This window comes from Diorhabda sublineata, chromosome 3, assembly GCF_026230105.1.
Source record: "Diorhabda sublineata isolate icDioSubl1.1 chromosome 3, icDioSubl1.1, whole genome shotgun sequence".
Classification (NCBI taxonomy): domain Eukaryota; kingdom Metazoa; phylum Arthropoda; class Insecta; order Coleoptera; family Chrysomelidae; genus Diorhabda; species Diorhabda sublineata.
The window spans coordinates 17,861,579-17,872,700 of record NC_079476.1 but is presented as its reverse complement, the minus strand read 5'-3'; positions in this window follow the sequence as shown (position 1 = coordinate 17,872,700).

Below are 11,122 nucleotides of genomic sequence, written 5' to 3'. Positions count from 1 at the left end.
TTAATGATCCCAATTAATGAATTATTTTCTTATATATTTACATTAGCAGTGGTCTATGTTGTAGGCAATAAAACAATACATATCCTTACCCAATTACGACTCAGATTATAATTATTGGATATGTAGTAAAAAATGCATTTTTTATTATATTTTCTACTAACTCTTTGGTGGCGATAAACTTGTAGTTCAAGTTTAGAACCCTAGATGGATATGCTAGCACAACTATATATTTAGTTGGCGAATTGAGACAAAAGTGAATAATTTAATATTGGTAGACGTTGTGCTATTTCTCTTGATGACTCATTATTGTTGTGTTGTGATCGTGTTTTTGTGTCTATTCGATTATGTATTGTCAGGGAATCATTTTCTCGTTCGGAAAATATTAGTGGAGAGCGACTATATACTTACTTATTTATCTCCGTACAAATTCACCTATCAACGGACGGTTTTACCGTTCACATCTATTGGGGTCAGGAATGTACACAGTTATGTGGCAAAATTTTGAAAATATCAGCATAATCGAGACTTATTTGTGTGTCACATGAAGAACAGCGAGAGTATTATCTGTGTTGGACGTGTTATTCTGATTGGAATACATATGGCAACTGTGTTAACCTTTAGCTTTTCATAAGCGCGCAGCTGGGTAGTTGCGTTAAGTACACACAATTGTTTTTAGAAAAAAAATTGGAAACCCAAGCGAACAGTAGTACATCTGTTGATAAAAAAGAAAAAAACGCTGTTTATCTATGAATGAAAAACAGATTGGTGAAATCAGTATATGAAGGATTACGTAGAAGATATCCAGATATGTTAATAGAGGATGTCACCGCATTGTGTAGAAATTCGACAAAAGAAAGAAGAATCGGCTCGTAGGGTTTCCGAATAATTCAAAATAACAAAAAACTTGGAAAACCGATTCACAAAGGACGTACAAAAATAGTATGACAAAAAATATAATCAGAAGAACAAATTACGGATTTTATTTTAGAAATAAAATGTCCACGTTGAAAAATATTCAAACGATTAATGCAGATGATACTGTAGGTGAAATATCCTTAAGAGTATTACAAAGAGCGCTTCGTGAAATGAATTTTCGGTATCTAAAAAGAAATCGTAGAAGTTTGTTAATCGAGAAAGACGAGATAACGTTATAACAATGACAATTTTTACAAAAAATTCGTGAATATAGACGTTCTGGTGAGAAAATATATCACACAAAATCGAAAGTGTGGCAAGACTTGAATATTAAATATTCATGACAAGCTTTTAAGTGCTCTAACAGTGTGTTTTTAGGTATTCCTTATGGTTGAGAAATATTGTTAGACCTGAACCATATATATTTAGCATACTTTCTGTAGATATTATTTATTTTTTTGATATGAGTTTGGTAGCTTAGGTCCCATATAAGAAAAGCATATTCTAGTTTTGGATAAACGAATCCATTGAAAAGTAAAGATACGGTATTAACTTCGGTAAACTAGAATTTCTCAGTGCGAAACCTAATTTACTATCAAGTTTAACACCAATATCTTTATATATTGCATACATTTTAAGCACATTATTAGAAATGCGATGATTGAAATGAAGGAAATTAAGTTTTCTAGTGAAACATAAGGTATTACACTTTGAAATGTTCAGAGGAATTGCATCAGATTGAAGTAAGTGACAGTCATCAATATTCGATAAGGAATGATACAGCTTCAGATCATCAGCATAAAAGAAAACATCAGAGTTTAATCCTGAGACAATGTCATTTATGAATATTAAAAATAACAAATTTGTCCAATTTCCCTATCATTGGAAATTTACGACATTTCAACGAAAGATTAAAGAAGTAACTAGTTTTGTCAAAACAAGCGTACATGTCTGCGACTTGCAGTACAGAATAAAACTTATCATTATAAGAAATTCTTCCCAATGATATATTTGAGTCAAATATCACTTGCAAAGTATCTAGATACTGAGAATATTGATTGTCAAGATGCAATCCGCGTGTTTTAGGTATAATTTTAATATGAATTCAATAATTATTTGATGGTTCTTTTGTTATGAATGATCGAATATCCACTAGAATAATAACCTATTTTTATATAAGTACAATTTGTCTTTTTATTGGACGCGTTTTAATACGAACGAAATCATGATCAAATCCAATCCTATGGAACTTAAATTTTACTATAAAACAATTTAGTTTTAAGTTCATTTGTGTTTCAAATTTCCTTAGAGATTAAATAATAATTTAACTCATCTACTAATTTATTCAAAGAGATTAGAAACTTATTACATTAAAATGAACTGATTGAGAAGTATTTGCGAAATTAGTATGGTCTTTTTGGTAGTATAACAAGAACCAAAAAATTTTCTAATATATTTCTACACATTTAAGAAAATTACCAGAAATTTTCATGATCTGTTTAGTTTTGAGATTCCTCAATATTAACAATATAAAATCATGGAGATACAGTTCTAGTTGACTGTGGGACAAGAAGTGTACCTTATCTTGTCTCATTCCAGGTGTTTTCATTTTCATAGAGATTATCTTGAAGGCTGTTTTCATAAAGATCTCATAGCTATATTCTTTATAACCGATAGTGTTTTTGATGTTCACCAAACGAGAAAATTTTGAGTCTATAGCCTAATATCTTACATTGTGGAACATTGCTGAAAAATATGCTAGTTTTTTCTATCATTATACCTAGTCTTTAGTGAAGTTACAAACATTTCAACTGTTTAAAAACCAACGGAAACTGGATGTTTGGAATTTTTCTATATATTGCGATGCTCTCCAGTTCCTGTTCCCTTCCATTACTTGGTTAACCAGAAGAGCCTTTAGAATCTTCATTGTTAAGTGTTATAGATGCAATTTTTGAGCAAAATAAGAAAGTATAACTCTTGCTTTCGAATGACATCCTTTGGAGTTGATAAAGCGATAATAATGTCCGGCTTTTCATCAACTTTTACTGTACAAGGGCAGATATATCATGTTCTACAGAAGTCAGACGATAATTAATCTGAATGATATGGTTAAATATTGGAAATGTATTTGCTCATGTAAGTACGGTGGGAAGAGGCTTGCAAACTAACAAAAAGGGACACAAGAATTTTATTGGCCATTAGAATAGAACATTTGTAACACTACAATTTTTACCACGTTTTTTATATCAGATTGTTTTTATATCAAAAAAGCACTTTAAACAGGTATATTATTTTACTATTTATACTAAAATTTCAAATAACACTTTCTATTGTTTATAGAATAAGGAAATTTGTTGTTATTTAGACTTTATTGTTTATCTCGATTGAAGATTGAAAGAAAATTAACAAATGTGGCCCACTTCGTAATTTTCGCGAATAAATCTATTTGAATTTTTAAGGTTAGGTGTTATTTTTTGGTTAGATGATATTCATTATGATTCCAATCCTTACCACTGAACTTCTATTCCAATTCAAAACTTAATAAAGCACAAGGGCAGATATTACAGGTATAGGGAGTACATTTAGAAAAGCCCCGATTCTCTCATGGTCAACTATATATAGCCTTTTAGTAGGTATGTGTCTAATGTCCGGAATTTACACATATTTGCACTCGACGGAAAAACATAATACAGTTACAAAAATTTCTTAGATAAATACTTGCATTAATATCTTTTGAAATTGCTAGAATTATATTATTTATTATTTATTACAGAGAAATATGCTTGAACGTTTCTTGTTATATTTTAATAAAGTTTTTGAAACTTCATGGTTTGTTGTTGTTATTTTTGAAAATTGATAATCCCAGACAAGCAATAAAACATACTTATCGTATTGAAACTAGTTCAATAATAAATCATCAATAATAAAGAATCAGATTTAGCTGAATCCATAGGAAATCTGCAGGTTCGTATATAACAATTTTATGTATATTCATTTAATCAAATTTTGATGAGAAAATCGTGTCAAGTTCATTTACCTGATAAACTAAATTTCTCACTTAAACTAGATTAAGCTAAAAGCAAAATGCTGATCAACTCACTCCGCCCTTTTGGTTAGGATGAACCACCATTGGTTATTTCCGAATGTGATCGCTCTTCGCTACAGGATGAATTTCGCAGAGATCATCCAAAATCGGTTGTTGTTAAAAATATTTGTTCACGTTATATATCGCCTAATTTAAAAATCGCTGAAAATGCTCGTGTTGCGGTGCTTTAATTGACGTTTATAAGATCATAACAGACGGCGAAGCATGGATCTATGCATATGAACCCAAAACAAAAATTGACTGTATGGGTCTTTCAAGACGAGTTAAATTCAACAAAGGTTGCACGATGCACTTCGTCGGTCGCCGTTTTTTCGGTATAACTGGATATGTCACCACCGTTTCATTAGAGCAACCTAGAACGTAGAATTCTAAATGATACACCAATATTTGTTTACTAGAAGTATTCGAAAAAATCATGGAAACTAATAGCAAAAGACGAATTATTCTCCGGTACGATAAATGTGAAAAAGGTGGCCAAAATTAGATGTATCAGATAATCTCATTAAAAATTGATTGTAGAAGTCGCTGATTGCGAATCAGGTAATGGTTTTTGAACAACAGAATTGTGGATCCATAGTGGCGACCATTTGTATGAAACAGTTTGTCGTTTGTAACAAAATTTGTTTACATGAGGTTTTCAATTAATTTAATTACGAATTAGGGAATTGAGCTTCGAAAAACAAAATACTTTGATCAAAAAATGACGAAATTGATTGCTAGCAGTAAAAATTATATACTAACAAACAAATTAATTAGCACTTATTAGAATATAGATTTTATTCCGAATTATGTTCACAAAAGAGAGAATAAACTCAACTTAAGCCTACAACATTAGTAGTCGCACTCCCACTCTTATCGCTGGAATCGGAATTATCCGTTCAATTTTTACAGTTTGTATCCCTATCGATCATAACGTTACGTATGGAAGGTTTTTCTTTAGGTTTAGAATCGATATGACCGATGTAGTTTCTCGGAAACGTAATTTTTGACGATGTTCAATATGACTTCTACTTCATCATTTATATGTGTTTTCAGGAAGGAAAACAGGCACTTTCGAGTTATTGAACTTGCTTCTGCAGGACTCTGAGAATATTTAATTCAAACACGTTACTTTGTTAAAAATTGTGATTAAAAAAAAACTTTCGGTTACATGTATAATGCAATAGAATTTCTTAATAAACATGTGTCAAAATAACGCTATAAACCGAACTTGAGGTGCCGCTATTTCTAACACCATGGCACAAGAATTAGCATTATACTCAGAGTTATGAATTGGCGCAGTCGATTCTTCGATTTTTCGAAAGTTCATTATAGAAAAAAAAATTAAAAAGTGCGGACAAGAGAGTTTTTTAATAATAGAAAAAATTATAGACTACCTCCATTGCATGATTACCAAATTTTTATTTCTCATACTATTTATAGATACCTTACGGGGGAGAATCCACGGTAAAACATTTATTTTAAACTGTATGTGCTTTTCTTGGAGTAATGTGTCTAAGCTTTAAGTGACGCGTCAAATATAATAGAGAAAACGCTACCTGAGACAGTAACATTTAGACTGTGTTTAGAAAGTTTTGGGAGACCAGACACCTCCCCCAACTGGTTTTTATCGTGCCTAGGGTGCCCTACAAAACTTTTCAGGACAAAAAGTTCCGGAACTAAAGCCTTCATTATTAGAATTTTGTACAGATTTTTGGCGTTTTCGCCTACTGTGTATCAGTTCAATGTTTTTGAACAGTCAATTGATGGGTGATCCGCCGTACAGTACCAATGATTTCTTTTTATTGCCGCAAATCAAAAATAAGTTGCGAGGTCAACGTTTTTCTATACCCGAAAAAGCGATTGATATGCGTAAATAACATATTTTGGAAGTACCTCATCGAAATGGGTCTTTTGAAAAACAATAATGCCATAACCAATTATAAATATTTGTTTTTATGTGTCTATCTCAAAAATTAAGTACCAGCTCTCGTATATATGAAAACGCAAGTATTTTTGAAAAATATTCATGCAAAATTATAAATATTTTTATTGGGGGAATGATATTTTCAAGTCAAAACTTTTTTTGTATTGGATGTAAACACAGGAGAGAGTGAGAGATGAATAAAAGAAAATATGTACCTGATAACCTGGTAATTTCCTCAATTTGTTAAATGACTGTATGAAATAGACCAATTTAAGTCATTCAAAAGATATAAATTAGTGCGCGTCCTTTGGAAACAAGTGAAATTACTAATCTACTTTATTTTTGAATAGTCCTCGTATTTAGTTGTTATTTAGATGTATCACTTGGTATACGTCTCGTTTTCCCAATTACACGAATATACCGAGTATTTCCTAATGCATAAAAATTAATGCACAATCTATTGCAAATTAGCAATAAAATAAGGAACTTTCTCGTCTCAAGGAAATCGTCTATTTCATGTTTCACGTTTTATTCCGATGTTTTCGATTTTTAAATTACCAAAACGAATAATTTAACTTCGTATTAAATTAAAATACAATATGAAGAAATTGTATATACTTGGATATGAACTATAAAAGAATAATCAGAATTAAAAATCTGATTCATTTAATAATATTAGTGAAAATAAAGTTTTATGTTTAGAAATCATCTTGGTCATACTACACAATTACAAGTAGTAAGTATTGATCTTTTTTATAAGATATTCAATCGTTTTTGATAGGGGGATATATAATAAGTCACACAAGATTAAATCAGGCGATCTAGGGGATCAGAGTAGCAAAGAACCAAAGCAGTTCATCGAACGATGCAGTTACCAAGCCATCTCTTGAGAAAAAGCGAATAGCAATAAAAAATGAATATTTCTAATACCACAGTTTGTAGAAATTGCTTATCCGTTTTTCTGCGCTTTTCAATAAGAGAATAAATATTCTCTAGGTCTTAAGGTCTAAAATATCTATTGATAAAGCCAAAGAAAAAAACGTTTGATATGATTATGTGACTGGATTCGACAAAAAATATGGAAAGTTAATATCGGAAAATTGAGCTTTTGAGAAAACAAATACTTTTCGTAAAATTATTGTTGAAATACAAAAATTAATGTGCTTAGAGTCCTCAATAATTTGAATTTTAGAGGCCCAGCAATACCTCTTCCAATTATTGAATTGTTTAAGATGAGAAGCTAACAATAAATTACGATGAAATCGCCTTTTGCTGATAATAGAGCTAACTTTCAAATTGAGCTGATGTCCATTTAAAAATGGCCGCCGTGAGGTAAGCAAATAGTTATGCTGGAAGCTTATACTGTAGATTTATTTGCTTAGTGAAGTTATTCCCAATTCCAGTTTTCGTAGAAGTTGCTACTCAAGGATGTGCGAAATTTTCTTACGTAAACGTGGATTTGTTGGGTTATTTTCCACTAAAGAGGGTTGTGCTTAGTATAGTTAGGTGGTCAACTTCAAGAATCCAGATGAATGATCAGATCAGATCAGAACAGATCTAAACGAGTTTCGTTTTACTTATTTATTGAAATTTTCATTTAAGCTGTGTTCAAACAGCAAATGTTGCTGGCAAAAAACATACATGTACTGCTAAATGTGAATTTATATCATATTCCCAAAACAATCGTTTAAATGCAAAAATCAAGAAAAACCGGGCGCATATGTCGAAGAAACCACTGTTTCGCCATTGCAATACACCGATTCACAAGTCGATGGCTACGATGGTTGAATTGAATGAATTACTTCCTAATCCACCGTATGGTCCAGATCTAGACCCTTAGCTTAAATTAAGAAGCAATTGCAGAAACTAACGCCTATTTTGAAGTTAAAGATAAATCCTTCCACAAGAACGGCATCGAGAAACTAGAAAAGCTTTTGAACGATTGTATTGCTCTTGAAAGAGATTATATTGATGAATAGAGTCGATTTTTGGCAAAAAATGTGTTTTTATTAGTTATTAACATGACTTATTGAGTGAAGTTTTAATGCCACATAACTTTCAACATATAATCGTCATGGAATTAACTTTTTCATGCTTGGTTGAGAAGAAAAACATTCTTAGAAGCCTGATTTTAGTTGTGTAGTAAACTGTAGTACTACTTCAAAAAGAGCCCCATAGCTTTACTTTGTACTCAAGGTGATGAAGATACTATCCTATTAGATGATATTGTTTTAGTTTCTACTGCCCGAGTCAATCTCTGACCCCAATTATTACAGAATAATCGAATTCTTCATGTTTTGTTTCTCTGATTAATGATTGGTAATAAAGTGAATAAAAAATCCTAATTTTTTCGTAAACTAGATAGACTATCATCAATTAACATTTTAGAAAAATATTAGTATCAATTCATTTAAATATGTAAGCTGTAAGTTTTTCGATATACTTTCAGTTGCCAGTGGGTTATCACTTTGCAGCCTTGAAAAGTACTCAAAAAAACCACTATCTAAGCTTCAATGGAACAGCTGAAACAAATATCGAAATCGACAAAAAACAACACTTACCATGGAAAAAAAAGTACAGGGACATACGAGAAAATCGATTGTTGACCCCACTGCCGCTATATTTCGATACTCTTTATTTTGAGCAAACTTTCTATGACCTAACTATAAATATATCCACTACAGATAAGAAGAAATATCTTAGGATCTCCATCAATCCATATTTGAGATGGAAAAACCAGCTAAGTAGCTAAATATAACAGGATTATTTATGTATAATCGTGAAAATTACCTGGAAATATATCTTGATTTGGAACCATACTTTGATTGAACTTATTGGATAATTACTGTGAATAGCGAGTAGTTTAGTCCATAGTTCAGTGTATTTAGTGTATAAATTCACCCTAATGGATTTCCAATATTTGTTTTGTATTATTTATCAGTAAACAGAACAAAACAGACTTTATCTATGAGACACTCTCTATAATTGCTAGACATATTAGCTATATATGCAATTTTTTGCACTTCATGCTAAGTTAATGTGAAATTGAAATATTTTATGACACAATTAACAATATATTAGAACCTTTACAAGATTTTGTACCATTACCTACGAAATTAAATAACTTTCACTCGATTTTACAGTTCAAAGTAGTCCAGTTTCATTATTCTCGTTAAAATTGAAATAGTACACTCTAAAGTATACTTCTAAATAGATCTCACATTTTTTATTTAAATAATCTGTATTAACCATTTTCAAGGCAAGGAAATGTAGTGGGTGTGTAGATATATAATATAACCACCTTGAAAAATTCTAATTAATTTAAATTAGTTATAGTTCTAATTATATTTACTTATGTCATTTGGATAATTTTCAAATGAAATGAATCAATTTAAGTAATAAAGATGTCATTGTCATATGAAATCAGAATTTTTCTGTTTATTTGTTTATTTAGTATAATTTAGCAGTCTCTTCAATACCTATACTTCCTACTTGAAAAGGCTATGGAATCACGTTGGCTGCCAAAGACTTAGTGGTCTAGAGCGGGGGCGAACGGTTAAATTGGTAAATAAGTTTTGAAACCAAAAAAAAATCAAAAAATCAAACCGAATTTGAAAAGAAGAGAATATAATGAAAGTACAACTTTTGATTTACAATTTTACCTCAAAATTTATGTGAACAATTCAAATTATCAATTTTTTTATTTGGCTCAAACAAAAAGCATTAGGACCCCAGTATAAACACACAATCCAAACCGACAGATACATCCTAAAAAATGTCGAACTGCCACAGCTAAAAATTCTACATCAATTAGATAATCAGGAACTTGTTCTTAGTCAGCATGATAAGGTGTCTAAAGGTAGTGAGTTAACTTAACCTAACCTAACCTAACCTAACCTAACCGTTAACTGTATAAGAACACAGAGGGATTCAAACGATTTATTACATAATTTGAATCTGTCTAAATAAAAAACTGGCTAGGGAGTCTTGATTAAACAACTGAAATATACTTTCTCCTAATTTGAACATTTCTTATTTTCCACATCGTAACGAGGGAATGAAACTTTACTTCCGGTGATTTATTATTATATTCATTGCACTTTGGTTTGTGCTTACATTTGCCAATGGGATGTAAGGACAAAAGAATCTTTGGATAAAGGAAGTATGACCAATCGTTAATCACTCAATCCAGTCCATAAAAATGTTGAAAATGATCTTTTATTAAATCCTGAAGATATTATTTTACCATCTTTGCACATAAATCTCGAACTTTTTATTTTGTTTTAATATTTTGTAGAAGCTATTCCTAAAGATGGCAGTGGATTTTTATATCTTAAAGGGGAGTATTTAAATTCAGCAAAGTGAAAATCACCTTTATATGTTTTGTAAACGTTGTCAAAAAATCGAAAAATTACCAAGACTTAATCAACGAACTAAAAATGTCATAATAAGACAATTATCGTCTTTAGATGAGTCGTATCAGGACTTCACTGTAAATTTAGAAACTTCAGAAATGGTGCATCCAGAACCAAATAAGAAAAGATTTTGAAGCCCACAATCTATATCGGTTCGCAGGAACTATTTTTAGACACCTACAAAATTTCTGCAGCTTTCGCTCTGAATGCTTAAACACCTAGAGCTGATCGTCGTGAGAAGATTGCTGGATCTTCGCGAAAAACAGATGAAATTAAGATAAAAATAATACGAGAACATTTTTAAAGTTTCCCAGCATATGAGAGCCATTACACCAGAGCTCGTCACACTCCTGGTCGGAAATATTTAAATCCTGATTCAGATATTAGTAAAATGTATAACCTGTATATAGGAAAATGTGAGGACAATAATCAATTCTTTATCAAAGAATGGAATTTAACCTCGAGTTTTCATGCTCCTCAAAAAGACACATACCAAAAATGTGATTTACTGAAAAGAAAAGGCATGCGATAATAAGTAAAAGAATTTACATATAAGAGAAAGTCATTGTGTACATTTACAAAATGCCAAACGAGCTAGGAACTGTCTTATATATTATGGATTCTCATTTGATTTGCGCAAAAATCACGTCTGTATCCTGACCTATTGCTTCGTAAGCCTATTATGAGTAAAATGTGTACGTATACAACTTGAGATTTCATATTTTCCATGATGACAATGTCAAAATGGATGTATGGGATGAAACTATAGCTTTAAGAGGT